At 45.4% G+C, this 27,635-nt stretch overlaps 1 long non-coding RNA gene across 1 annotated transcript in view; it reads left to right on the forward strand.

Annotated features, from left to right (window-relative positions):
* LOC137216010 (uncharacterized) overlaps window positions 1–27,635 on the forward strand; it is a 71,194-nt gene that overhangs the window by 24,086 nt on the left and 19,473 nt on the right. The window contains exons 5-6 of the long non-coding RNA XR_010939542.1: window positions 16,575–24,832; window positions 25,712–27,199. This is a non-coding gene — a long non-coding RNA (uncharacterized lncRNA). The remainder of the gene's footprint in view (window positions 1–16,574; window positions 24,833–25,711; window positions 27,200–27,635) is intronic.

A 27,635-nucleotide genomic window follows, 5' to 3' on the forward strand; every position in this document is an offset into this window, starting at 1 on the left:
ATTTTCTCCTCAGCTGCCCTTTTGCATCGCCTCAGAGATTGTTGGGACTTGACATTCTAATATCCCACTGTCTGGACAGGCCAAGTTTATTTATCCACTCACCTGCTGAAGGACATCTCGTTTGCTTCCAGGTTTTGGCAGTTACGGATAAAGCTGCTATAGATATTTGTGTGGGCATAAGTTTTCAGTCCCTTTGAGTAAATACCAAGGAGCATGATCGCCGGATCACATTGTAAGAGTATGTTTAGTTTTATAAGTAATCACCAGACTGTCTTCCAAAGTGTCTGTACCCTTTTGCGTTCCCACCGGCAGTGACGAGAGTTCCTGTTGCTCCACGTCCTTGTCGGCATTTGGTGTCAGTGCTCTGGAGTTTGGCCGTTCTAATATGTGTGTGGTGGGATCTCATTGTTTTAATTTTTATTTCCCTAATGACATACGACGTGGAGCATCTTTTCATATGCTCATCTGCCATCTTGATGAATTTTAATATAATTTCTAAAATTCATAGAGGGAAAAAAAGGTGATTTTGGTTAAAGTTTTCTGGCAAATGGACGAAGTAACATATGGCAAGTGGTTTTACCTCTGAAACATTGATACAAAAACTCCACAAACGTGTGCAGAAGGAGTTTCCATAAGGAGACGCAGCACATTAAGCTTCAAGTATTCTGACTTTGGCTAACAGTGAGAGGCTCCTTTAGTGTAAAGAAATAGAGTGCAGTTGTTTTAACCTCATGCAAAAGGAGACTTTCTCTAAGATCTGTCCACAACGGACCTGGAGTATTGAATAAAATGTTCTCTTTCTTTAACCGATCATCTCTTGACAAGTAGAAATATATATAGATATAGATATTTAAATTATAAATATCTCTATATATAAAATATCTATATCTGTATATATATACATATATATGTGTGTGTGTGTGTATATATATATATATATATATAAAGCACAGACACCACTGCTCCAGATTTGTTCAAACTGGTTCAATGCTGCATTTCAATTCTTGTGTCAAATGCTGGTTTAGAAGGATTTTTGGTGACATGTGTAATCTATGGTCTAATGATCCAGGCTGATTGAATGTTGAGTCAGTAAGAATTTCTCATTTCTTCTTAATATGATCACTTTTTTGAAAGCAGATTTTTTTTAATAGAGAAAGAAGGTAAATGTCACACATTTCAATTTAAAATGTGAAATGAAGTATATTTTCTTGCTAATGGACACAAAAACGTGGGTTTTTTTCTTTTCCCAGTCAACAGATTTTATAGAGCAGACCCATTGTTTCTGTTGAATCCCCACTAAGCCTACGGACTGGACACACGGTGAGTCCTAGGACCTCAGCACCCGTATGCCTTCACAGCCTCTGCCGCGCCCCCTGCAGCCCAGGCTCTGTGGCCCATTGCTGGGTGCCCTCCATTTATTAGTCTCAACTTACTTTGCACAATTTCTCTTCCAACTTCTCTGATGCTATAAAACTCCTCTCTTTTAAATTCCATCAACACATTTTGTCTATTTCTGCCTCTGCGCATCTGTTTTTGCTGCTCCAACATGAATGCCAACCTCTTTCTCTCCCAACAATTAAAATGGGGCCTGTGCCTCAAGGTCGCTACAAGGTTACCTGCCCGATGTGCGCACAGCTTCTACACTGCTTTGTCATCAGACCACTTACTAAAACTGCGTACATTACTTAACCCATCCCAGCTTCAATTTACCATAATTCACGCACAGAATGTCCTTAGCACCCACTGCTGCCTCAGATGCCTGGATGAAGGGCAAGAAGTCGGCACCAGCCGAGGCCCCGAGCTCACGGCACCTGCAGCTCCTTTGGTCAGAAGACGGAGTTGTATCAGACACGCGGCCCCTCAGGCCGTGAGGACTCCCAGGAGGGCAAGGGGATGAAGTAACAGGGTGGGCTCAGGGTCACCAGAGCTCCAGTATCCACGGCCTTCGAGTGGACGACTGAAGTGAGCCTGGAGAAGAGCATACGCCAGCTTGGAATATCCGTCCCGGGGGGAAAGGCTGACGACTGGGCAAACAGCGCCAGGAGAAGGCAGGAAGGACGGAGTTGGGCCTGTTGGGCACAGTGGGGCCTCTGAGCTCGGCCACACGGGTTACTGGAGGGTGAACGCTGGCTGCTGTGCGGGGCCGGGTGCAGGGAACGGGACTCCAGGCTCCCAGAGGCACGTGGAGGCTCGGACCCTGGGAATTGGCCAGACTCGGGACTTGCTAATGGACTGGGCTTGCGACGTAAGGAGACCGGGTTTATAGAAAGTTCCTGAGCCTGGGGCCCGAGCCGCTGCTGGTCTCTGCCATGCTGAGCAGAGCAGGGCAGGGCAGGCAGGGGTCCTGCGCTGAACCTTTCCGTGTGAGCTGCCGGCCAGAGATCCAGGTGAGACGTCCAGGCAGAGGCTGGGTATGTGAGCCCGGAGAGCAGGGCTGAGCATCTAAATGTGGGAACCTGTCAGCATTGTGGTCGTGCTTAAACTCTTGGGATAGGGTGCGACACCCTGAGTACGGAGACAGACAAAAGGATTTCCATTATTTCTAGGAAGAGAAGAGGATCCAGCCTTGTGGCCAAGGGCACAGCAGAAAAACTGCAAGTTCCCAGAAAAATCACTTCAAAACCTGGTTTCTCAAAGGTCAGCAAAAGTGACCAAATACTGTTGCAAGGACCAGGCAGATGAGGCTGACATCTGCCAACAGGAAGTTGACAGGAACTTTGTCAAGAGCATTTCAGAGGCGCCGCCGCCACCCCTGGGCTGGAAGCCTGGTCAGCAGAGTGGGGGCAGGGGAAGCCATGCAGTAACGGAAGACAGAGAAGTGAAGTGGAATCCGGAGACTGACGTGTGCTCGTCAGCGGGGGTTCTGCTTGATTTTTGTTTTGCTTTTAGATGAAGACCAGCATGTTTGCATATTGATGAGTTAACTCAAGGAGGGAAAGAAAAAAACAAGCCCCAGGTACGAAGGGCCGCCTGGATGTGCGTGGAGATTCTCATGGGAATGGGCAGGCCCCACCTTCACTCGGGGCTTCCTGTCTGGTTCACTCCTCGTTTGATCTGTTGTGGGAACCATCGTCTATGGTTTGTTTTTCTCAGATGGGTCTCTGTGCCTCTCTGCTTGGTCCAAATGCGGGACACAGGAGCTGTGCTATAGGGGCAGCCACCCCACGTGCTGGGCACTTTGCTAGCACAGGGCTGCATGGTTGTGAACCCAGACCGAAGGGTCCTTCAGAGGAAAATGTACGATCCCAAAATTGGCCGTGTCAGGTGGCATTCAGAATGAATGCCAGAAATAGCCTGTATTTTTGGTGCAATCAGCCACCTCATACCTTTTTTCTTAAAGCTTAAAGGAAACAGAAAGGCACACACAGCCTCAACATTTCTTTGGTCCAAGGTGTTTGTGTCTGAGACCCAGACCACGCAGGAGGGAAGTGTTCTAGAAAAGTGAGGTGTTCTTATGTTTTCAGCTGTATCACTGGGCTCCCTGTATTGTGCAGTCAACGAGGAAACTGATCTTGAGATCCCAGAATGAGCATCTAGGAGACGGGCATCTCACCTGGGTACAATGCACCAACCCTTCAGCTTGCAGAACTATCCTCCCACTTCAACAACCTTGGCCGAGGGAGGCCCGTCCTTGGTTTCTGGCCGCTGTGAGCCACATGTGCCCTGGGCATGAGTAGAAGAGGGGGGTCCTGCTCGCCCCCATGTGACACATTGGCCAACCCACTTTACAGGACCGTGGACATGACCTGGGGTCCCCGTCCCCACCGCAGGGAGAGCCTGCTGCTCCTGGACTTTCAATCTGCGTAAAGTGTCTGAAAAGGGACTGTGTTCAGAGGAATTGGCTTCTGTCCATCTTCCCAGACAGACCAGCTACGTCTAAGTCAGTGTGGCTTTTAATGCCATAAGCTTTGGGCGCTGTGCCAAAGTCCAGCCGCATACCCACCGAAAATGCAGCACACGCTGCAAAGAGAGGGAGTGACTTTGCCTTAATAGTGCTTCACGGGAACCTGTGTTTGTGGGCTGATTCCCATGTATGGTTCCTCACTTTCTGTGGGATGAGGCCGAGACTCACATCATCCATCATCTGGTCCTGTTTTTCCACCTTCAGCTCTCTCCTCTCCCTACATCCCTGCCAAACACTTCCTATGTTCTAAGTTAGTATTTTTTAACTTATTCACAAAGATTGCTCTGCACTAACAGCAAAGCCTATGCTTACAGTATTCTTGTTTGCAGAAGGTTTTGTTTCTGTGACAGAGTCACTTACAACTCTGCACCCTCTCATATTTTGTTTCCCTCTGCATACAATGTCTGAATACCTCATTACTGTCTGGTGAGCTCCTATTCATACTTCAAAGCCCAGTTCAAATGTTGTCAGCTCTGAAACCTTCAACCACTCCACCCCGAACCAGAACTGTTGCTCCACAGCCTTTTGCTGTAGAACTGATTACATTTGTGTATAACTTTAGGCGTTTTTGTTAACATCTTTGCCTTCAACATTATGTAGTGAGCACCTCAGTAGAGGGACTAGCTATGATATTCCTCAGTGTTGCATATCACAGTGCTAGCACAAAGTGGGGTTACTAAATATGCTCTTCTTTGTCCAAGGCAAGAAGGATGAGGGAGTCACAGCGCTAACGAGTGCCATGTTCTTAGTAGGTCATGTTTTAGTAAAAGCCAGCACAACTGTTCTGGTGAACTGGCTGATGGTCCCCTGCCCTGCTTCCTAATTAGAATTGACAACTGTAGGGGCACCTGCTCTGCTTGTCTGTCCAGCACCCTCTTTCTCTTTATAAGGGCACCCTGTTTTCCTTTGGGGACTCACTCCTCTCCAAGGCATGTAACTTGGGTGACACTCTTGAGAGTGTGACTGGGTGGGGCTGCCCCACCTTGTGTCTCTAGGGGAGGCCCACAAGCTAGGCCTCTCCTGGGAGGGTCTTCCATCCCTGACTGCTGAGATGGGTTCAAGGTGGGCACCTGACTCTAGCAAGACCAATACATATTATACCCGTGTCTACTGGGATTATTGAAGGAAAGCCCCCCTTTTTCTGATGACTAGACGCAAAGCACATGAAAGCCCCAAGCTTTGGGAGTCGTTGTTGCTGCCACATGGAGAAACCAAGCCAGCAATGAAGCCTACTCAGAAGGAGCGACCAAAGATGGGGACAAATTTCCAATACGACCACCTGGATCCAGCCATGCCTGATGATCACACCTGGGCCTTGGGCTACATACCCTAAGCCATTTTGAATTGGACTTCAGTCCATTGCAATATACGATGTCCTGGCCATTCCCTGATGACTCTCCCTGTCAGAGAAGAACCGACTCAGTGGCAATGTAGTGATGGCAGATGCTATGCAGGGAGGAGAAGGGGAATTCCTGCCGAGGGTCACTGTAAGCTTCCCGAAGGCTGTGGTCCTATAACCCAGGCAGGGGCATGTTCGCACGCAGCAGTGGTCAGAGCGTTCCAGGCCAGCCACGACTGGGAGAACAACACCCAGTATCAGACACAGGAGAACACATGCTGGGCAGAGGACCCCGGGCCCCAGGGTGCTGCTCCTTTTCTGCTTTTGCCTCACAGACTGACTGGCTCTTCAACTTGAACTTGCTGGAAGGTGCAGTTTCCAGAACAGCGACCACTCCCAGGCCAGCGTGTTTGTCTTCTGCTGCCAGGTTACAATATTGCTGAGAGCTGGATCACACACATGCGTATGTGTACATGTATACATGTTTGTGTAATACATAGCCTGCGTCTCTGACTCTGCTTCTCAAAAGGCAATTTCCTGTCTCACGATCTCCTCCTGGCTAGGGGCTCGGCTGCCCACGTGGCTGCTTGGCGACCTCAACACAGGTCTGCTGGCCCCTCTGCCTGATTCTTGCCACGTTTTAATGGGATGTGACAGAGAGAAAACCGCTATTTGCTCTAATGAATTTTCCTTGGCAAATGAGAGATTACTTTAAAATCAAAGCAGCCGGGGCTGATACCCCAAGTGGAAATAATTAAATTTCATGCTAGAGAAAGATTAGAAGCCCTTATAGAGGGATGAGAAAAAAGACTAAAAATCCAAGTTCAAGAGTGTTCTAAAGAATATGGAAGTGAGCTTATGCTGCAGAGATGGTTTCTGGTTGCGTGTTTAGGGTTTGGTACATCCCACACGGGCAAGGGCACCAGTTCCTTCCAACTAGACTGTATAGTCAGCACTGCTGAGGGGAGGGAACTGACCACAAACACAACAAAGTGGGGACGGATGTCGGTGGAAATCTGGGCTCAGGGAGTGAGAAGTAGGCACTACATCTGAAGTGCATATGTCACCATGAAGTGTCAGCAGAAAGGGCCTCTGGCTGGGTGAGTGGAGAGATGGTGGGAGGGGAATTAGGGAGTTGGGGGAGAGTTAGATAGGCGGCCCGGGCTGGGACAGGGCAGGTGGGCACGTCCTCAGGGCCCACTGCCCTTTTCCTGACTCAGCATCCAGTGAAAAGGAGATGATGAGGGCTCTGAGCACGCTTCCCCAGCTCCTTCAGATTCCTGGTTCTAGCCTCATGGGGGATGCTGTAGGCAGGAATGCATCTTCCCAGACTCTGAATCCTCTGTAGTAAACAATGCCCAGGAAATCAGCCTGAGCTGGAGGGAGTCAGAGCCCAAGTCATTATAATGACAAAAGATTTCAGAAGGCTCAGAGGAGCACAGCTCTTCTCCACGTGAAGGAGCCTTTCTGATTGTCATGGACGACTAACTAGCTCCGTGTTTCTCTCCAAAGCCCTGTAATCCTAGAAATCAGAACTGATTAGAAAACTAAGGCAATTGCTAGGTAGTTTCAAAGACTTGAGGAGGCATGTCCAATAAACCAAGGATGCAGTTTCACGGGAGAACACAGACGTGTGGCAGCTGTGGACCACAGGGTATTGCAGATACCATGCAGTGGGAGGTGACTGATAGCCACTTTGTGGAGATCAACTTGTCAGTCAAGATGTGTGTTGACTTTTTGACCTAGAAATTTTAGTTTTTAGGAAACTAGGCTAAGAAAATAATTGGAAATACAAATATTCACATCTGAAGATGTTCATAACTGTTACTTCATAGAAAAATTATTGAAGGTATCTGAGTTCAAAATGAAGAACTGGTTAAATATAAATGCAATGAAATGTTATTAGTCATTAAAATTGTTCTGAATTTTTTTTATCTATGGTGAAATGTTTGTAAAGAACTTTAAAAATACATATTTATTTATTTATTTTTGGCTGCATCGGGTCTTAGTTGCGGTGCGCGGGCTCTCTAGTTGAGGCGCATGGGCTAAGTTGCCCCGAGGCATGTAGGATCTTAGTCTCCCCACCAGGGATTGAACCCACGTCCCCTGCTTTGGAAGGTGGATTCTTAACCACTGGACCGCCAGGAAAGTCCTGTAAAGAACTTTTTTTTTTTTTAATTTTACTTATTTGTGGCTTCGTTGGGTCTTCGTTGCTGTGCGCAGGCTTTCTCTAGTTGGAGCGAGCAGGGGCTACTCGTTGCAGTGGCTTCTCTTGTTGTGGAGCACGGACTCTAGGTGCATGGGCTTCAGTAGTTGTGGTTCGCGGGCTCTAGAGCACAGGCTCAGTAGTTGTGGCCCACGGGCCCAGTTGCTCCATGGCATGTGGGATCTTCCCAGACCAGGGCTCGAACCCGTGTTCCCTGCATCAGCAGGCAGATCCTTAACCACTGCGCCACCAGGGAAGCCCCCTGTAAAGGACTTTTAAGTGAAAGGGGAATATGGGACTCCCCATAAAATATTTTAGCTATTGCAAATGAGAGTAGTTGCTTTCTCTAGATGTACATGAATATTGCAGAGAGGAAAAAAATCAGAAAAGAATCCATCAAAACACCAACTATATATATATCTAAGTTACATATATCTTACCATATATCTTATCCTTGATACACAAGTTTCGAAAAACAGCTGGGGTTTTAAAATTAAACTTGCCTTCGTTTTTATGCATAGTTTGGCACAAGTCTGGCACTCACAGTCACAACTAAAATCGGGTGGCATGAGGCGGAGGGAGATAGGGCTTCAAAAGCGCCAGCCGTCCCACCCCGTCTGCGCGCCGGTCCCAGCGGGACTGTGTACTAGAGTGCCGTCCTCCTGTGGTTAAACTCCTCGAAACTTGCAAACCGCTGACGTGCCGATTAATCTTTGCTTCATGGCTCTTATCCTGGTAGTTATTCTCATCAGCCCACAAATGATTCTATTTATTACCTCCCTGTTCTTTAAGGTTTTTTCCCCTTTTGCTCCGTCTTCCTCGTAATGAGAGACCACAGCTGCGGCCCCTGGGCTCCTAGGATTTCCTTTGCGTCTGAGGAAAGTATGCAGAGTTCTAAGCCCTGGTTCCTGATTTTCATTGAATAGGTCGTATTTTCTGAGCCTCATAACTTCGGCACCTCCTGTAATCAGCTTTTACGTTACAAGTGCCTACTTGGGATATTGTCACTGTTGGGTAGAGCTGATCAGGAAAGAAGTTTATTGTTGCAGAAGTGAGAAGAAATTATTAGGCTAACTCATATGTGAGGGAGATGTACCTGGAAGAAAGTCTGTAATAGGGCATGTATGTTCGGGGGTATTTTTAAGTTGTATTGACAGACATGAAATCTATTGAACCTGAATCAAGCAAATATGACTTTGGTCAGTTCAAAGAAACCTCTCGCTCAGCAGGAATGAGGCCCTGAGGAAGGAACCGCCCCTGGGCTGTAACGCTTTTGGAGCGCAGAGCTCCAGATCAGACTCCAGGGCAGTGGCTGGAGGAGGAGGAAGGGCCTGCGGGAAGAACAGAAGTGGAGTCTCTGCGCTCAGGACGCGTGCACGCAGCCCGCTTGTTCCTCCTGAACACGGGGGTCAGGAGCCCCCACCACCCGCCTCGGCGACGGGTTGCACCCTTGACCTTTGACCAGTCCCGCCAGTAAAAGCTTGAGTCCACCCAAGAGGATTGGGAAACGCTGTCAGCTGTTGTGTCCCTGCGTAGACGCCCCTCAAAGGGGCAGGACCGGAACAGACTGGAACAGGATGGGAGAAGCCCACGGCAGGAATCCAGCGAGCGGCTCCACCAGGTGCTGGGAGGAGCCTGGCAGGTCTGCCCCGAGGCTGGAGCCTACCCTGCGCTCACTGTTCCGTCTGGATCCTGGTTCTCTCGCGATATCTGTCCCTGTGGCAGCTTAGCGGCCTCCACCTGCCCTCATAATACCATCGCTTGCACACAACACACGTACACATGCATAACGTGCGCACAATCACACACATGTGCAAAATACATACGCATGTATACACGTGTACGTCCATGCAGAGGACACGTGTGCACACAAAGCAACACCCACAGAGGAAGCACACAGTACACACGTGCATACGTATATACACAACATACACCCACACATACTTAAATACACACTACACATGTGCACACACATGCACCCACACTATGCACATACACATACGGAAACATACACACAAACGCACGCACACAGGTGCTGGAGTTGGCCTCTAGTCTGACGCGTCCTCACCCACCAAATTCCCCTGAGGGTTGGCACAGCTAAGGGGATGGAGAGTGCTGCCCGAGACAATGAGTCCACAGCCCACTTACCTCAACAAGGCTTGCTGAGCTCCACGGCAGCCACCACGCCCACGGCCCATGCTGACCCGCGGTGCCGGCTGGCACTGCCCCGTCTTGGTTCTGACAGCACAGCCCAGGAGGCTGGGGGCCTGCGTGTGCAGGAAGCTTCGAGGTCGAAGCATGGAGCCGCAGGGCCAAATCACACACCCCCGGGCTTTGCACATGTGCAGATTGTGAATGGGTTTTGTAGATGAAGGTGAAATCCTGTCTTTCTATGCAGTCTGCCCGCTTAATGTTGAATATGGGCCTTACACAATATTTTTGGTTCATTAAATTGTAACTTTTCAATAAGCTGGCTGGTCCCACACATAAAACATTTTCAAGAATGCTGGGGAGGGGAACATGCACCAAACCACTGAATTACGTGAAAGTCGGGCTTCAAGGATCAGTGAGCTCTGGACGAGCAAACGGGGAATTGACCACCACCCATGTTTTATTTTCCAGGTTACAGCCCGTTTCCTCTGCCACCTCATTTCCCAGTCCCTGTGCTTTTCTCTGTGCTGTTGATTCTCAATATATTCCTGGTTCCAGTCAGGTCATCCTGTGCACACATCTTGATTTCCAGACTAGGTTAAAATCACCTTCTGTCTCTTTTAACACCTATAGTACCTAGCAGAGGGTTTAAATATTTATTGCTTGTTAATGCATGATTGATTAGCAGGGAACAGAACTATTTTTTAAATTGGTTGCCAGTTGAAAAAATTAAACAAGATATCCCAGTGCTTAACCATAGACATGTGACGACCTGACTCCTGTGATCACCTGGTTAAAGCTTACAGTTAACTGCCCTTGGTTATCCACATCTCCTGATTACACCTTCTGTTTCTAAGAAATCTCTCCGTAGACAATCCTGTTGGATACTTTACAAGACCCCCACAGCCCTTCTCCAGTGTGTGTCCCCCAGAGTGGGCACCCCAAGACCCCCACCAGCCCTTCTCAACATTCTTCTCTTTCAGTGCATTTTAATGAACAGTTTTGAAGTCTGTGGAAATGTGGGTGTGTTTCTTGGGGCTAGTCTTTTCAAATAGAGAGCAGACCTTTCGTATTTGAGGATATTTCATCTTTTGGAGCTGATAAAGAGTCTTTAAAAACAAGGGAAATAGAAACCAGAGGGAAAGTACGATGAGTGAACACCGTACTTTTTCTCACGCCCCAAGTGGGAAAATGTGCGTCTTAAATAAAGGAATACATAGTTCTGGATGGCTTTAAACTAGCATGTCATGGAATCAACGCGTCCCTCTTAAAACGACCTATTAAATAGAGAAGACCTGTACTACACATTTACCAGCTGACCCGTCTGTTCAGAGGCTCCCTTTGCAATGCTAGGGTTGCAAGCATGATCTCCCCTCTCATCCCATTTGTGTTGAGCCACCACTGACTGCAGAGCTGGGTGAGATTCACCAAAATCACTGGACACCTTTGCTTCGGAATGAGACCACGCTCACCGTGCAGTATAGTGCGTCCCAGGACTTACAACTGGAAATTTGTAGCTTTGGACCCACACCCATTTCACCCACCCCTAATCCTTCCTCTGGTAACCACCAATCTGTTTTCTGTAACCGTGAGGTCAGTTTTTGTCATGTGTTGTTTTTTTTTTAATTCCGCATATGAGATCATACGGTGTTTGTCTTTCTCTGACTTATTTTACTTGGCGTAATACCCTCTAGGTCCATCCATGTTGTCACAAATGGCAAGATTTCCTTTTCTATGGCTGACTAGTATTCGTGTGTGTGTGTGCGTGTGCGTGTGTGTTACATTTTTTTTTATTGATTCATCCATCAATGGACACTCAGTTTGCTTCCATATCTTGGCTATTTAAATGCTGCTGTAAACATGGGGGTGCATATATCTTTCCATGTTAGTGTTTTCATTTTCTTCAGAAGTGGAATTGCTGGATCATGTCATAGTTTAATTTTTTAAATATTTATTTATTTATTTGGCTGCGCCAGGTCTTAGTTGCGGCACGTGGGATCTTTAGTTGCGGCATGCAGAATATAGTTCCCCGACCAGGAATGGAACCCAGGCCCCCTGCATTGGGAGCACAGAGTCTTAACCACTGACCTCCCAGGAAGTCCCTAATTTTGAACTTCTTTTTTCTTTTATTTATTTATTTATTTATTTATTTTTGGCTGTGTTGGGTCTTCGTTTCTGTGCGAGGGCTTTCTCTAGTTGCGGCAAGCAGGGGCCACTCTTCATCGCAGTGCGCGGTCCTCTCACTATCGCGGCCTCTTTTGTTGCGGAGCACAGGCTCCAGACGCGCAGGCTCAGTGGCCATGGCTCACAGGCCCAGTTTCTCCGCGGCATGTGGGATCTTCCCAGACCAGGGCTCGAACCTGTGTCCCTTGCATTGGCAGGCAGATTCTCAACCACTGCACCACCAGGGAAGCCCCCTAATTTTTAACTTTTTGAGGAACCTCCAGACTGTTCTCCATAGTGGCTGTACCAATTTACATTCCCACCAACAATGCACAAGGGTTCCCTTTTCTTCACATCTTTGCCAACATTTGTTATTTCTTGTCTTTTTAATGATGGCCATTCTGACAGTGTCAGGTGATATCTCATTGTGGCTTTGATTTGTATTTTCCTGGTGATGAATGATGTTGAGCATCTTTTCATGTACCTGTTGGCATTTGTATGTCTTCTTTAGAGAAACATCTCTTCAGATCTGCTCATTTTTTAAATAAGATTGGGTTTTTTTTTTCCTATTGAGTTGTTTGAGTTTATTATGTTTTGGATATTAACCCCTTGTTAGATGTTTTCTCCCATTTGGTAGGTTGCCTTCTCATTTTGTTGATGGATTCCTTTGCTGTGCAGAAGCGTCTTAGTTTGATGTAGTCCCTCTTGTTTGTTGTTTATGCTTTTGTTGCCTTTGTTTTTGGTGTCACATCCAAAAAAATCATCACCAGGACCCATTCGCAGAACTTACTGCCTATGTTTTCTTCTAGGAATTTTATGGTTTTAGGTTTTATGTTCAAGTCTTCAATCCATTTTGAGTTAACTTTTGTGTACTGGGTGCCATTTTGAAATATCCACAAGACAAGGAGAACAAGGATGAAATCACTGTCCTCCTTCTGATTTTCAAGACAGTGGATAGGTATTTTTCTAAAGCTCCTGAGACTCCACTAGGACCCGGTAGCCACAGGCAGCTTCCACGCTGGGTCAGCTGTCAGAGGCGCCTGTGCTGCGACTGTCCAGATCCTGAGCTTCTGGGAGGGAAGCAGAGCCTTTGGAGAGAGACTTGCGAAGCGGGTGGGCTGTGAGGGGCGGGTGAGAAAGAAAAAGGCAGATCTCCGGGCTGTTCAGATGAACCTCAGAAGAGCAGCGCAGGCAGGACCAGCACTGGTCACCAAGCCACAGCAGCCCTCCTTCCACAGGCTCTCCAAGTGGGGAGAAACCTGCCGTTTTCCGTCTGGGACTGTCTCTGTGGTTTTTCAACCAGATTTAATCTTTTAAAAATGTAATAACCATGGGCTTCCCTGGTGGCGCAGTGGTTGGGAGTCCACCTGCCGATGCAGGGGAGGCGGGTCCATGCCCCGGTCCGGGAAGATCCCACATGCCGCGGAGCGGCTGGGCCCATGGGCCATGGCTGCTGAGCCTGCGCACCCGGAGCCTGCGCGTCTGGAGCCTGTGCTCCGCAACAGGAGAGGCTGCAACAGTGAGAGGCCCGCGTACCGCAAAAAAAAAAAAATGTGATAACCAAAATAAAGGGATTAATTTTCCCCATCACCCTTTTTCCCTTCCTTGGCCAGATCCTGGTTTTAATGGGAGTTTCCAGAGTGTTGAACCCAATGCTCCTCAAAAAGAATTTTTGCTCTTGTTGACTCCTTGATTTGGGGTTTGCTTGAAGGTCTGTTTTAACAAGTGTCTGCATCAAAGTCCGGTCTGTTCCAGTCTGTTTCAGGCAGAGAGGCTGGGAAATGAAAATAGCAGTCTGGGTAGTGGAGCCAGAACACCCAACCTGCCATAGCGCGGTCCCGGCAGGAGGCGCCTGGCCTGCTGCGGGGGTGAGGGGGGGTATTGCCCAGGCGAAGGAGGGAAGGCAGCCGTGTGAGAACTGCCTTTGGGGGAATCCTCCCATTGAGGTTGTTGATGCCAACAACGCCCGGCTCTGTGGGGGGTTCTTCTACCTCGGAGACAAACGGTGTTCAGCTGAGTCCAGGCCTTCCATTCTTGGCTTCAGTCTTCAGTCATTTGCTTCCGTTAAATGTACCAAATTCCAAAATCATCTCCAATGACGACCAGTACTTTTAGACAGAGCAGGACTCTTTTTTTTTTTTTTAGTGTTTGTTTATTTTTACTTGTTGACAGTTTGCTTTATTTATTAATTTATTTATGGCTGTGTTGGGTCTTCATTTCTGTGCGAGGGCTTTCTCTAGTTGTGGCGAGCAGGGGCCACTCTTCATCGCGGTGCGTGGGCCTCTCTCTATCGCGGCCTCTTTTGTTGCAGAGCACAGGCTCCAGACGCGCAGGCTCAGTAGCTGTGGCTCACGGGCCTAGTTGCTCCGCAGCATGTGGGATCTTCCCAGACCAGGGCTCAAACCCATGTCCCCTGCATTGGCAGGCAGATTCTCAACCACCTCACATCTTGTTTTCTGAAGAGCACTTAGAGGAACTTCAAATAAGGTCCTGCACTTACCCCTGAGAAACAGAGTTGCCCGTTTCCTTCCAGAAAGGTACCAGTAAGTCAGATTTTGCTCTCCTTTTTAAAATCTTATGTAGATTACAACAACAGTATCTTTTATCCATGCGCACCTTTTGGAAATCCTGGATTGGTCAGGCTGCCCTTCCTCAGACAGAACCGACGCTGCCTTTCACCAGGGGTTTGCTTTTCTGAAAACTTCAGTAATTCTACCCTTTAGAAGCAACCACTTAATAAGTTTCTTGAATATGTAACTCCCTACAATCTCTTAGGAAAGTTTCAATACCCTACGGTTTATTCCAGGCTTTCCCAGGGATGTAACAGTGTCTGTCCTTGGTAATCCTGTGCAGCACTTTGCTCCACCGCTGTTTCCCTGTGATGCCCTAATTTCCTTGAAGGCAGGAATCATGTTTTACTCATCTTGTCCGCACAGGTGTCTCAGAGCAGTTGGCAAATGTGTGAACGATGAATCAGTGGGTACCCTGTATCCTCACCTGGACAGCTCTGCCTCAAGTCCCTCTTGACCATATTAATCAGGACTGACCAAGCCCTGCCATGGTAACAGACAACCTCAGAAAACCTCTGTGGGTTAAAAAAGCAAAGCTTCACTACTTGCCCAGGTTCATCCCTCACAAGCTAACAGAGGCGCTGCTTCGTCAATTCACCAGCTCAATCAGTTTCACCCTCAGTCCCATGGAGAAAGAATCTCCCACATCTGCAGCGTTGACAGCCTCATGGCAGAGGGAAAGATGCTGGGACATTGCACCAGCTCTTAGAAGTGTAGTCGATTTACAATATTATGTTAGCTTCAGGTGTACAGCATGGTGATTCAGTATTTTTGCAGATTATACTCCATTATAGGTTATTACAAGATAATATTTATAAGTCCCTGTGCTCTACAATAAATCCTTGTTGCTTATCTATTTTATGTATAGTAGTTTGTATAGTGTGTTGATCCCATACCCCTAATTTGTCCCTCCCCCTTTCCCTCTCCCCTTTGGTAACCACAGGTTTGTTTTCTATGTGGAAGTCTATTGCTGTTTTGTAAATAGATTCACTCGTATTATTTTTTAGATTCCACATGTAAATGATATCATACAATATTTATCTTTCTCTGACTTACTTCACTAAATATAATATTCTCCATCCACGTCGTTGCAAATGACATTATTTCATTCTTCTTTATGGCTGAGTAATATTCCATTGTGTGTATATGTGTGTGTGTGTGTGTGTGTGTGTGTGTGTGTGTGTGTGTATCTTAATCCAGTCATCTGTTGATGGGCACTTGGGTTGCTTCAATGTCTTAGCTATTATAAATAGTGGTGCTATGAACATTGGGGTGCATGTATCTTTTTGAATTAGTGTTTTCATTTTTTTCCAGATACATACCCAGGAGTAGAATTGCTGGATCATATGGTAGCTCTATTTTTAGTTTTTTGAGGAACCTCATTGTTTTCCATAGTGGCTGCACCAATTTACATTCCCACCAACAGTGTAGGAAGGTTCCCTTTTCTCCACATCCTCACCAGCATTGGTTATTTGTAGACTTTTTGATGATCACCATTCTGACTGGTGTGAGGTGATATCTCATTGCAGTTTTGATTTGCTTTTCTCTAATAATTAACAATGTTGAGCATCTTTTCATGTGCCAGTTGGTCACCTGTATGTCTTCTTTGTAGAAATGTCTATTCAGGTCTTCTGCCCATTTTTTGAATGAGTTGTTTGTCTTTTCAACATTGAGTTGTATGAGCTGTTTGTATATTTTGGAGATTAACCCTTGTCGGTCACATCATTAGCAAATATGTTCTCCCACTCTGTAGGTTGTTTTCTCGTTTTGTCAATGGTTTCCTTTGCTATGCAAAAGCTTTTCAGTTTAATTTGGTTCCATTTGTTCATTTTTGCTTTTATTCCTTTTGCCTTAGGAGACTGATCCAAGAAAATATTTTGTTTTAAATAGTTCCAGTTAAGAAATTGAATTGGAGGGACTTCCCTGGCAGTCTAGTGGTTAAGACTCTGCACTCTCAATGCAGTGGGCACGGGTCCGATCCCCGGTCAGGGAACCAAAATCCTGCATGCCACACAGAGTGACCTAAAAAACAAAAAAAAAAAAGAAAGAAAGAAAGAAAGAAAGAAATTGAATTAGAACTATCATCTCCTGATAAACTCCGAATTGTCTTTCTCATTTTTCCCTCATTATTACTTAGCCCAGGGCCTGTTCTGTTGAATGGAATTAAGTAAATATTTAAAATCTCTAGGCCAAGAATTAGCAAATTATAATTTATAATTAGCAAATTATAAATTTCCACAGGTCAAATTCAGTGATCATCTGCTTTTGTAAATAAAGTTTTAATGAAACGCAGCCACAGATGCTCATCTAAGGATTATCCGCTCTCCTGCTGTAACAATTGAGCTGAGTCATGGGCACAGCTGTGTGGCCCACAAAGGGAAACATCCACAAACCCCTGCCCACTCCATCCATGTAAGATCAGTCGCGCCAGGAACTAAAGCTTGAAGAACACACTAAATTCTCTTGTTACTTTTCCTCACACAAATTTCATGAAACTGGATTTTTACAACAAAAACAGGCCATGCTAAGCCATTCTTCAATGTCTTAATTATAGAAATTGTAATTTACTATATGCCAGTGAATGGGAATCAGCAGCCCAAAATGTACATACTGACTTACACACTTTATGTACCTTCTCAGAGCTGAGAAATATCTGTTGGAAAAATGTACTGTCGGAGCTCCCCATTCTGAGAGGGAAAAAAAAAGAGTGCTTTTCAAGGTTAGCAGTTTACTGCTGCAAGGTCAATTTTGCGGGTTAATTTTGCTTGAAACTAAGCATATTACAAACATTTAACATGTCTTCCTGACCTGGAACCAATCAGGGGCCAAGCTTTGAAAACTCTTAAGGAATGGCATCCAGTTTCAAAGTGTAATTACGGGCTTTGTAATTAATGGCCCATTACCACTGAGTCACAAGAAGTACAGTCCAGACCAGACAGGTCCTTATATTAATACACAGAAAATACTCAGCCTCAGTTTGAGCCCTCACAAAGCATATCTTCTGGCTGAACAAGGTCACCAGCTGCACCCCCAGGAAGTGGGAAACACCAGAGAACGGCACCTGCTCTTTGCATCACGGGATTCGAGCTGGATGGTCCAGGAGGAAGGAAGCTTCAAATCTCAGCCTCGACTGGAGAGCTGGCGAAACGGGGATGATTCGAAAGGGAGCAGAGGATCGAAGAGGACGAACAGAAACATATGGATGGTCCAAGTGCCAGGAGAGGAAGGAGGCCCCGGCGCCAGCAAGCCCTGCCCAGCTGCAGACAGTTTACCGATGCCGAGGTTCGGGTTGCCGGCAGGCTCACCCCGCTGGGCTCCCCCACCGCCTCCTGGGACCTCTGCTTTCCTGAGACAAGTGCAGGTTCTCGTCTCCAGGGTCGCTTCCTGGTCGTGGGTCTTCCAGGCCTGGGGAGCTTGCACCCTCGATGCATTGCTTCCGGGAGGGAGAGGAGCACGGCTCGGCTCAGGATGAGCGAGAAAGGAAAGAGCGTGAGTGCAAGCGGAGCGGGCCTGACCCTAGATCTTAGCAACGCAGAACCCAGGTTTTAGTTTCTTCTGGAAACGGACTCTAACCCTCAGATGCTCTGAGATCCTGGGGCGCTGCCAGCTTCCCAGCTGTCTGAACCTCACCACCTGGAGTATCATTACCAAGACTAAGGCGCCCTCACCCCACTTTCTAACTGTGCAAACCCCCAAAACACGCCTGACTAGGAGGGGTGAGTAACGGTCAGCCTGGGCCTTGGCGCCGGAGGCTTGGGAAGCAGCCGCCTGGAGTGCAAGTGACCGCAGCCCAAGATGCTCACGGGTTCTCACGAGCTGCTGAAACGCATACAAAGGACAAACAGGCAAATTTCACAAGAAATCGGTGTTAATTCTTGGAATGAGAGACGGGGGCATGAGTCACGACAGGCTAGACTAAGCTGGCTGGAAAGAGGAATCACTGTTTCCTAGTCTCCCCACAGCCTCGTCTTGTTTGAACTGCAGGGCTCCACTGAGGGCCAGTGAGGGGCTGGGACTCCGGACTACCAGGGGTCTCAGTCGTTTGCAGAGCTGGACACACACCAAGGCAGGAGTCCAGATCCACCAGCTGCCCACGGGACAGCGGGATGTCAGGTCTCCAGGGGAGCCGTAGCGAAACCTGGGGTCTGTCCCAGAGGACACAGTGTGTTTTGGTTTATAAAGAGCAACCGTGTGTGAGATTCTCTGTCATTTTATTTGCCAATTTGCTGAGCCTTTCGAGATTACATGTTCCCCAGCGACCTTTCACACCTGCTAATGAATTCAGTAAAGCACTTACTGGTGACTTCATATGGCCTAATTGTGATAATAACTTTACATGATTAAATGTAATCAAATGCCATATCATTGATGAAGCCATGTGTTTTCTTTTCTTTTTTAGTTTTATTTTTTAGTCTTTTTTTTAACATCTTTATTACAGTATAATTGCTTTACAATGGTGTGTCAGTTTCTGCTTTATAACAAAGTAAATCAGTCATACATATACATATGTCCCCATATCTCTTCCCTCTTGCGTCTCCCTCCCTCCCTCCCACCTTCCCTATCCCACCCCTCTAGCTGGTCACAAAGCACGGAGCTGATCTCCCTGTGCTATGCGGCCGCTTCCCACTAGCTATCCATTTTACATTTGGTAGTGTATATATGTCCATGCCACTCTCTCACTTTGTCCCAGCTTACTCTTCCCCCTCCCCGTATCCTCAAGTCCATTCTCTAGTAGGTCTGCATGTTTATTCCCATCTTGCCCGTAGGTTCTTCTGATGATTTTCTTTCTTTTTTTTTTATATTCCATATATATGTGTTAGCATATGGTATTTGTTTTTCTCTTTCTGACTTACTTCACTCTGTATGACAGCCTCTAGGTCCATCCACCTCACTACAAATAACTCAGTTTCGTTCCTTGTTATGGCTGAGTAATATTCCATTGTATATATGTGCCATATCTTCTTTATCCATTCATCTGTTGATGGACACTTAGGTTGCTTCCATGTCCTGGCTATTGTAAATTGAGCGGCAATGAACATTTTGGTACATGACTCTTTTTGAATTATGGTTTTCTCAGGGTATATGCCCAGGAGTGGGGTTGCTGGGTCATATGGTAGTTCTATTTTCAGTTTTTTAAGGAACCTTCATACTGTTCTTCATAGTGGCTGTATCAATTTACGTTCCCACCAACAGTGCAAGAAGGTTCCGTTTTCTCCACACCCTCTCCAGCATTTATTGTTTGTAGAGTTTTTGATGATGGCCATACTGACCAGTGTGAGATGATATCTCATTGTAGTTTTGATTTGCATTTCTCTAATGATTAATGATGTTGAGCATTCTTTCATGTGTTTGTTGGCAATCTCTATATCTTCTTTGGAGAAATCTCTATTTAGGTCTTCTGCACATTTTTGGATTGGGTTGTTTGTTTTTCTTGATATTGAGCTGCATGAGTTGCTTGTATGTTTTGGAGATTAATCCTTTGTCAGTTGCTTCATTTGCAAATATTTTCTCCCATTCTGAGGATCGTCTTTTCGTCTTGTTTATGGTTTCCTTTGCTATGCAAAAGCTTTTAAGTTTCATTAGGTCCCATTTGTTTATTTTTGTTTTTATTTCCGTTTCTCTAGGAGGTGGGTCAAAAAGGATCTTTCTGTGATTTATGTCATAGAGTGTTCTGCCTATGTTTTCCTCTAAGAGTTTGATGGTGTCTGGCCTTACATTTAGGTTTTAATCCATTTTGAGTTTATTTTTGTGTATGGTGTTAGGGAGTGTTCTAATTTCATTCTTTTATATGTAGCTGTCCAGTTTTCCCAGCACCACTTATTGAAGAGGCTGTCTTTTCTCCACTGTATATTCTTGCCTCCTTTATCAAAGATAAGGTGACCATATGTGCGTGGGTTTATCTCTGGGCTTTCTATCCTGTTCCATTGATCTATATTTCTATTTTTGTGCCAGTACCATACTGTCTTGATTACTGTAGCTTTGTAATATAGTCTGAAGTCAGGGAGCCTGATTCCTCCAGCTCCGTTTTTCTTTCTCAAGATTGCTTTGGCTATTCGGGGTCTTTTTTGTCTCCATACAAATTGTGAATTTTTTTGTTCTAGTTCTGTGAAAAATGCCAGTGGTAGTTTGATAGGGATTGCATTGAATCTGTAGATTGCTTTGGGTAGTAGAGTCATTTTCACAATGTTGATGTTTCCAATCCAAGAACATGGTATATCTCTCCATCTATTTGTATCATCTTTAATTTCCTTCATCAGTGTCTTATAATTTTCTGCATACAGGTCTTTTGTCTCCTTAGGTAGGTTTATTCCTAGGTATTTTATTCTTTTTGTTGCAATGGTAAATGGGAGTGTTTTCTTAATTTCACTTTCAGATTTTTCATCATTAGTGTATAGGAATGCAAGAGATTTCTCTGCATTAATTTTGTACCCTGCTACTTTACCAAATTCATTGATTAGTTCTAGTAGTTTTCTGGTAGCATCCTTAGGATTCTCTATGTATAGTATCACGTCATCTGCAAACAGTGACAGCTTTACTTCTTCTTTTCCAATTTGGATTCCTTTTACTTCTTTTTCTTCTCTGATTACTGTGGCTAAAACTTCCAAAACTATTTTGAATAATAGTGGTGAGAGTAGGCAACCTTGTCTTGTTCCTGATCTTAGTGGAAATGGTTTCAGTTTTTCACCATTGAGGACAATGTTGGCTGTGGGTTTGTCATATATGGCCTTTATTATGTTGAGGAAAGTTCCCTCTATGCCTACTTTCTGGAGGGTTTTTTATTATAAATGGGTGTTGAATTTTGTTGAAAGCTTTTTCTGCATCGATTGAGATGATCATATGGTTTTTCTCCTTCAATTTGTTAATATGCTGTATCACGTTGATTGATTTGCATATATTGAAGAATCCTTGCATTCCTGGGATAAACCCCACTTGATCATAGTGTATGATCCTTTTAATGTGCTGTTGGATTTTGTTTGCTAGTATTTTGTTGAGGATTTTTGCATCTATGTTCATCAGTGATATTGGCCTGTAGTTTTCTTTCTTTGTGACATCTTTGTCTGGTTTTGGAATCAGAGTGATGGTGGCCTCGTAGAATGAATCTGGGAGTGTTCCTCCTTCTGCTATAGTTTGAGAAGGATAGGTGTTAGCTCTTCTCTAAATGTTTCATAGAATTCGCCTGTGAAACCATCTGGTCCTGGGCTTTTCTTTGTTGGAAGATTTTTAATCACAGTTTCAATTTCAGTGCTTGTGATTGGTCTGTTCATATTTTCTATTTCTTCCTGGTTCAGTCTTGGAAGGTTGTGCGTTTCCAAGAATTTGTCCATTTCTTCCAGGTTGTTGATTTTATTGGCATAGAGTCGCTTGTAGTAATCTCTCATGATCCTTTGTATTTCTGCAGTGTCAGTTGTTACTTCTCCTTTTTCATTTCTAATTCTATTGATTTGAGTCTTCTCCCTTTTTTTCTTGATAAGTCTGGCTAATGGTTTATCAATTTTGTTTATCTTCTCAGAGAACCGGCTTTTAGTTTTATTGATCTTTGCTATCGTTTCCTTCATTTCTTTTTCATTTATTTCTGATCTGATCTTTATGATTTCTTTCCTTCTGCTAACTTTGGGGTTTTTTGTTCTTCTTTCTCTAATTGCTTCAGGTATAAGGTTAGGTTGTTTATTTGAGATGTTTCTTGTTTCTTAAGGTAGGCTTGTATAGCTATAAACTTCCCTCTTAGAACTGCTTTTGCTGCATCCCATAGGTTTTGGGTAGTTGTGTTTTCATGGTCATCTGTTTCTAGGTATTTTTTGATCTCCTCTTTGATTTCTTCAGTGATCTCTTGGTTATTAAGTAGGGTGTTGTTTAGCCTCCATGTGTTTGTAGTTCTTACAGATTTTTTCCTGTAATTGATACCTAGTCTCATAGCATTGTGGTCGGAAAAGATACTGATACAATTTCAATTTCCTTAAATTTACCAAAGCTTGATTTGTGACCCAAGATATGATCTATCCTGGAGAATATTCCATGAGCACTTGAGAAAAATGTGTATTCTGTTGTTTTTGGATGGAATGTCCTATAAATATCAATTAAGTCCATCTTGTTTAATGAATCATTTAAAGCTTGTGTTTCCTTATTTATTTTCATTTTGGATGATCTATCCATTGGTGAAAGTGGGGTGTTAAAGTCCCCTACTATGATTGTGTTACTGTCGATTTCCCCTTTTATGGCTGTTAGTATTTGCCTTATGTATTGAGGTGTTCCTATGTTGGGCGCATAAATATTTACAATTGTTATATCTTCTTCTTGGATTGATCCCTTGATCATTATGTAGTGTCCTTCATAGTCTCTTGTAATAGTCTTTGTTTTAAAGTCTATTTTGTCTGATATGAGAATTGCTACTCCAGCTTTCTTTTGATTTCCATTTGCATGGAATATCTTTTTCCATCCCCTCACTTTCAGTCTGTATGTGTCCCTAGGTCTGAAGTGGGTCTCTTGTAGATAGCATATATACGGTCTTGTTTTTGTATCCATTCAGCCAGCCTATGTCTTTTGGTTGAGGCATTTAATCCATTTACATTTAAGGTAATTATTGATATGTATGTTCCTATTCCCATTTTCTTAATTGTTTTGGGTTTATTATTGGAGGTCTTTTCCTTCTCTTGTGTTTCCTGCCTAGAGAAGTTCCTTTAGCATTTGTTGTAAAGGTGGTTTGGTGGTGCTGAATTCTCTTAGCTTTTGCTTGTCTGTAAAGCTTTTAATTTCTCCATCAAATCTGAATGAGATACTTGCTGGGTAGCGTAATCTTGGTTGTAGGTTTTTCTCTTTCATCACTTTAAATATGTCCTGCCACTCCCTTCTGGCTTGCAGAGTTTCTGCTGAAAGATCAGCTGTTAACCTTATGGGGATTCCCTTATGTGTTACTTGTTGTTTTTCCCTTGCTGCTTTTAATATTTGTTCTTTGTATTTAATTTTTGATAGTTTGATTAATATGTGTCTTGGCGTGTTTCTCCTTGGATTTATCCTGTATGGGACTCTCTGTGCTTCCTGGACTTGATTAACTATTTCCTTTCCCATATTAGGGAAGTTTTCAACTATAATCTCTTCAAATATTTTCTCAGTCCCTTTCTTTTTCTCTTCTTCTTCTGGGACCCCTATAATTCAAGTGTTGGTGTGTTTAATACTGTCCCAGAGGTCTCTGAGACTGTCCTCAATTCTTTCCATTCTTTTTTCTTTATTATGCTCTGCAGTAGTTATTTCCACTATTTTATCTTCCAGGTCACTTATCCGTTCTTCTGCCTCAGTTATTCTGCTACTGATCCCTTCTAGAGAATTTTAAGTTTCATTTATTGTGTTGTTCATCTCTGTTTGTTTGCCCTTTAGTTCTTCTAGGTCCTTGTTAAACGTTTCTTGTATTTTCTCCATTCTATTTCCAAGATGTTGTATCATCTTTACTATCATTATTCTGAATTCTTTTTCAGATAGACTGCCTATTTCCTCCTCATTTGTTAGGTCTGGTGGGTTTTTACCTTGCTCCTTCATCTGCTGTGTGTTTCTCTGTCTTCTCATTCTGTTTAACTTACTGTGTTTGGGGTCTCCTTTTCATAGGCTGCAGGTTCATAGTTTCCGTTGTTTTTGGTGTCTGTCCCCAGTGGCTAAGGTTGGTTCAGTGGGTTGTGTAGGCTTCCTGGTGGAGGGGACTAGTGCCTGTGTTCTGGTTGATGAGGCTGGATCTTGTCTTTCTGGTGGGCAGGTCCACATCTGGTGGTGTGTTTTGGAGTTTCTGTGGTCTTATTATGATTTTAGGCAGCCTCTGTGCTAATGGATGGGGTTGTGTTCCTGACTTGCTAGTTGTTTGGCATAGGGTGTCCAGCATTGTAGCTTGCTGGTCGTTGAGTGGAGCTGGGTCTTGGCGTTGAGATGGAGATCTCTGGGAGATTTTCACCGTTTGGTATTACGTGGTGCTGGGAGGTCTCTTGTGGACCAGTGTCCTGAACTTGGTTCTCCCACCTCAGTGGCCCAGCCCTGACACATGGCTGGAGCACCAAGAGCCTGTCCTCCACATGGCTCAGAATAAAAGGGAGAAAAAAAAGAAAGAAAGAAAGAAAGAAGATAAAATAAAATAAAGTAGAATAAAATAAAGTTATTAAAATAAAAAAAATTATTATGAAAAAAATTTTTTTTATGTAATAGAAAAAAAAAGGACAGACAGAACCCTGGAACAAATGGTAAAAGCAAAGCTATACAGACAAAATCACGCACAGAAGCATACACATACACACTCACAGAAAGAGAAAAAGGGAAATATATATATATATCATTGCTCCCAATGTACACCTCCTCAATTTGGGGTGATTCGTTGTCTATTCGGGTATTCCACAGATGCAGGTACATCAAGTTGATGGTGGAGATTTAATCCACTGCTCCCGAGGCTGCTGGGAGAGATTTCCCTTTCTCTTCTTTGTTCGCACAGCTCCTGGGGTTCAGCTTTGGATATGGCCCCGCCTCTGCGTGTAGGTCGCCTGAGCGCGTCTGTACTTCGCTCAGACAGGATGGGGTTAAAGGAGCAGCTGCTTCGGGGGCTCTGGCTCACTCAGGCCGCGGGGGGGGGGGGGGGGGGGAGGGAGGGGCACGGAGTACAGGGCGAGCCTGCGGCGGCAGAGGCCAGCATGACGTTGCACCAGCCTGAGGCGCGCCGTGCGTTCTCCCGGGGAAGTCGTCCCTGGATCGCGGGACCCTGCCAGTGGCGGGCTGCACAGGCTCCCTGGAAGGGAGGTGTGGAGAGTGACCTGTGCTTGCACACAGGCTTCTTGGTGGCGGCAGCAGCAGCCTTAGCGTCTCATGCCCATCTCTGGGATCCGCGCTGATAGGCGCAGCTCGCGCCCGTGTCTGGAGCTCCTTTAAGCGGTGCTCTGAATCCCGTCTCCTCGCGCACCAGGAAACAAAGAGGGAAGAAAAAGTCTCTTGCCTCTTCGGTAGGTCCAGGCTTTTCCCTGGACTCCCTGCCGGCCAGCCGTGGCGCACTAACCCCCTGTAGGCTGTTTTCACGCTGCCAACCCCAGTTCTCTCCCTGGGATCCGACCGAAGCCCGAGCCTCAACTCCCAGACCCGCCTGCCCCGGCGGGTGAGCAGACAAGCCTCTCGGACTGGTGAGTGCCGGTTGGCACTTATCCTCTGTGCAGGAATCCCCCCGCTTTCCCCTCCGCCCCCCTGTTGCTGTGCTCTCCTCCGCGGCTGCGAAGCTCCCCGCCTCCGCCACCCACAGTCTCCGCCCGCGAAGGGGCTTCCTAGTGTGTGGAAACCTTTCCTCCTTCACAGCTCCCTCCCACTGGTGCAGGTGCCGTCCCTATCCTTTTGTCTCTGTTTATTCTTTTTTCTTTTGCCCTACCCAGGTACGTGGGGAGTTTCTTGCCTTTTGGGAGGTCTGAGGTCTTCTGCCAGCGTTCAATAGGTGTTCTGTAGGAGTTGTTCCACGCGTAGATGTATTTCTGATGTATTTGTGGGGAGGAAGATGATCTCCGCGTCTTACTCTTCCGCCATCTTGAAGCTCCCAAGCCATGTGTTTTCTGCTGATGAAATTCATAGATGAGATGTCACAGCCCATATGTTCACTTCAACTGACTTTCCAGGGTCTTCTGCGTTTCCACAAAGTTACATAATCGGAAAATTAATCTTCCAGCAGCTTCCAGCCGGTCGTCACACTGGGGTCTGAAAGGCGGAGCAGCCACCAGACTGTCAGCCCAGGAGCTCCACTGGGTGAAGGTGAGGAGGGCTGAGGCTGCCTCCTCACGTCTCCTTGCCTATGATGAGCTGACTCTCCCTGCATCTTATCCTCCTGGACCCAGCACCTCCTTTGGAGTCCCACGCCCACTGCTCCAACTCAAGTCCACGTTCTAGAACACCATGTAGGTAACAGAGCCAAAGACATATCCGATCGATATGACCAAACAAGAACTGACACTGGTGATAAGGGGCGGGGGGGAGGTTACAGCACACGCCGAGGCTGCTGGAAAAGAAGGGAATTCTTAATATGCAGTGGAATGGATGAACCTGGAGATTTAATCCATGGGCTTCCTTACAGGAGGTTACCTGTGAAGGTCTGTTTTTAGCTTCCCCTGTACCGTTTGCATAATTCTGGCACTTCCTGGCATTCTCTCCCCTTGGGGTGCTGGCTTCTCCCTGTTCTGCCCACGGAGATGTTAGGCCTGCAACTGGCTTCCCCTTCAAAGGTCTCATTAAATACACCTGTCCCCCTTCACCGCGCAGCCCCAAGGGATTGTGTTTGTCTTGTTTCCCTAATTGGCAGGTTGCGTTCCTGCTGGGGAGATGCAGCGTTTAGAAGGATTAAGCAGGATTGGTTTTCAGTCCCTTTGGTACATTGTCCAAAGGCATCTTTGTGTTTACTTTCGATTTCACAAGCTGCTTCTTGCTGTTTAAACAGATGATTGTCCAGTAGGAAGTTTCAGCTGCAGCTGCTTCCTGCTTTGAATCCCAGCCTCACAGAGTTTATTTAAGTAAGATTTTTCTCAACCTGTGAAGCACAATTCCGAAGGCACAGAGGAGAAGCAATGTCTGCACCTCATCTGTACAATGTGGTCGAGTGCCAAGTGCCACAGAATGTCCCGCAGAGGCCACGGGGGAGTGACCCCTGGGGAAACGGTGCTCCAAGCTTGATGTACTGTAACGTCGTAGGAAAGAGAAAGAAGTGCCACAAATGAGGTCTTGTCACGGATGGAGCTAGTGTAACCCTGGGAGACAGGAGGCTGCGGAAGAGCCTCCTGGGGAGGGGTCGGAGCTACTGAGACGGCTGAAGAATAGAAGGAAGAAGATACAGACGCAGAAATGCCCTCTGGCCGAGTCAGCAAGGAGGGCACCGCCAGGTGAGCTGCTGACATTGTTCTCAGTTATGCATGCGTATGACATGCGTTATATATTTTAGGTTATCATATGTATAGTTATGTATGTATATGTATATATATGTATAGTTATGTATGTATGTATACTTCTGTAGCAGATTATGTAACAATTTGTATTATCTAGTATTTAGTATGTAGTTATATATTACATATGGTATATGACATATAGAATGTATTAAATATTCCATATATTCTATATAATATGTAGAATACTATATATACAATATAATGTATACTATATTGTATATAAAGTATATTGAATATAAAATATTTAGTATATATAGCATAATAGTATATAGTATTATAGTTACATATGTTATAACCATAATATATAGCTATACTATATATAGTATATAGTATTCTATATAGTTCTATATTATATATTTTCTATGATATATAA

This window comes from Pseudorca crassidens, chromosome 21 (genome assembly GCF_039906515.1).
Source record: "Pseudorca crassidens isolate mPseCra1 chromosome 21, mPseCra1.hap1, whole genome shotgun sequence".
NCBI classification, from domain to species: Eukaryota; Metazoa; Chordata; class Mammalia; order Artiodactyla; family Delphinidae; genus Pseudorca; species Pseudorca crassidens.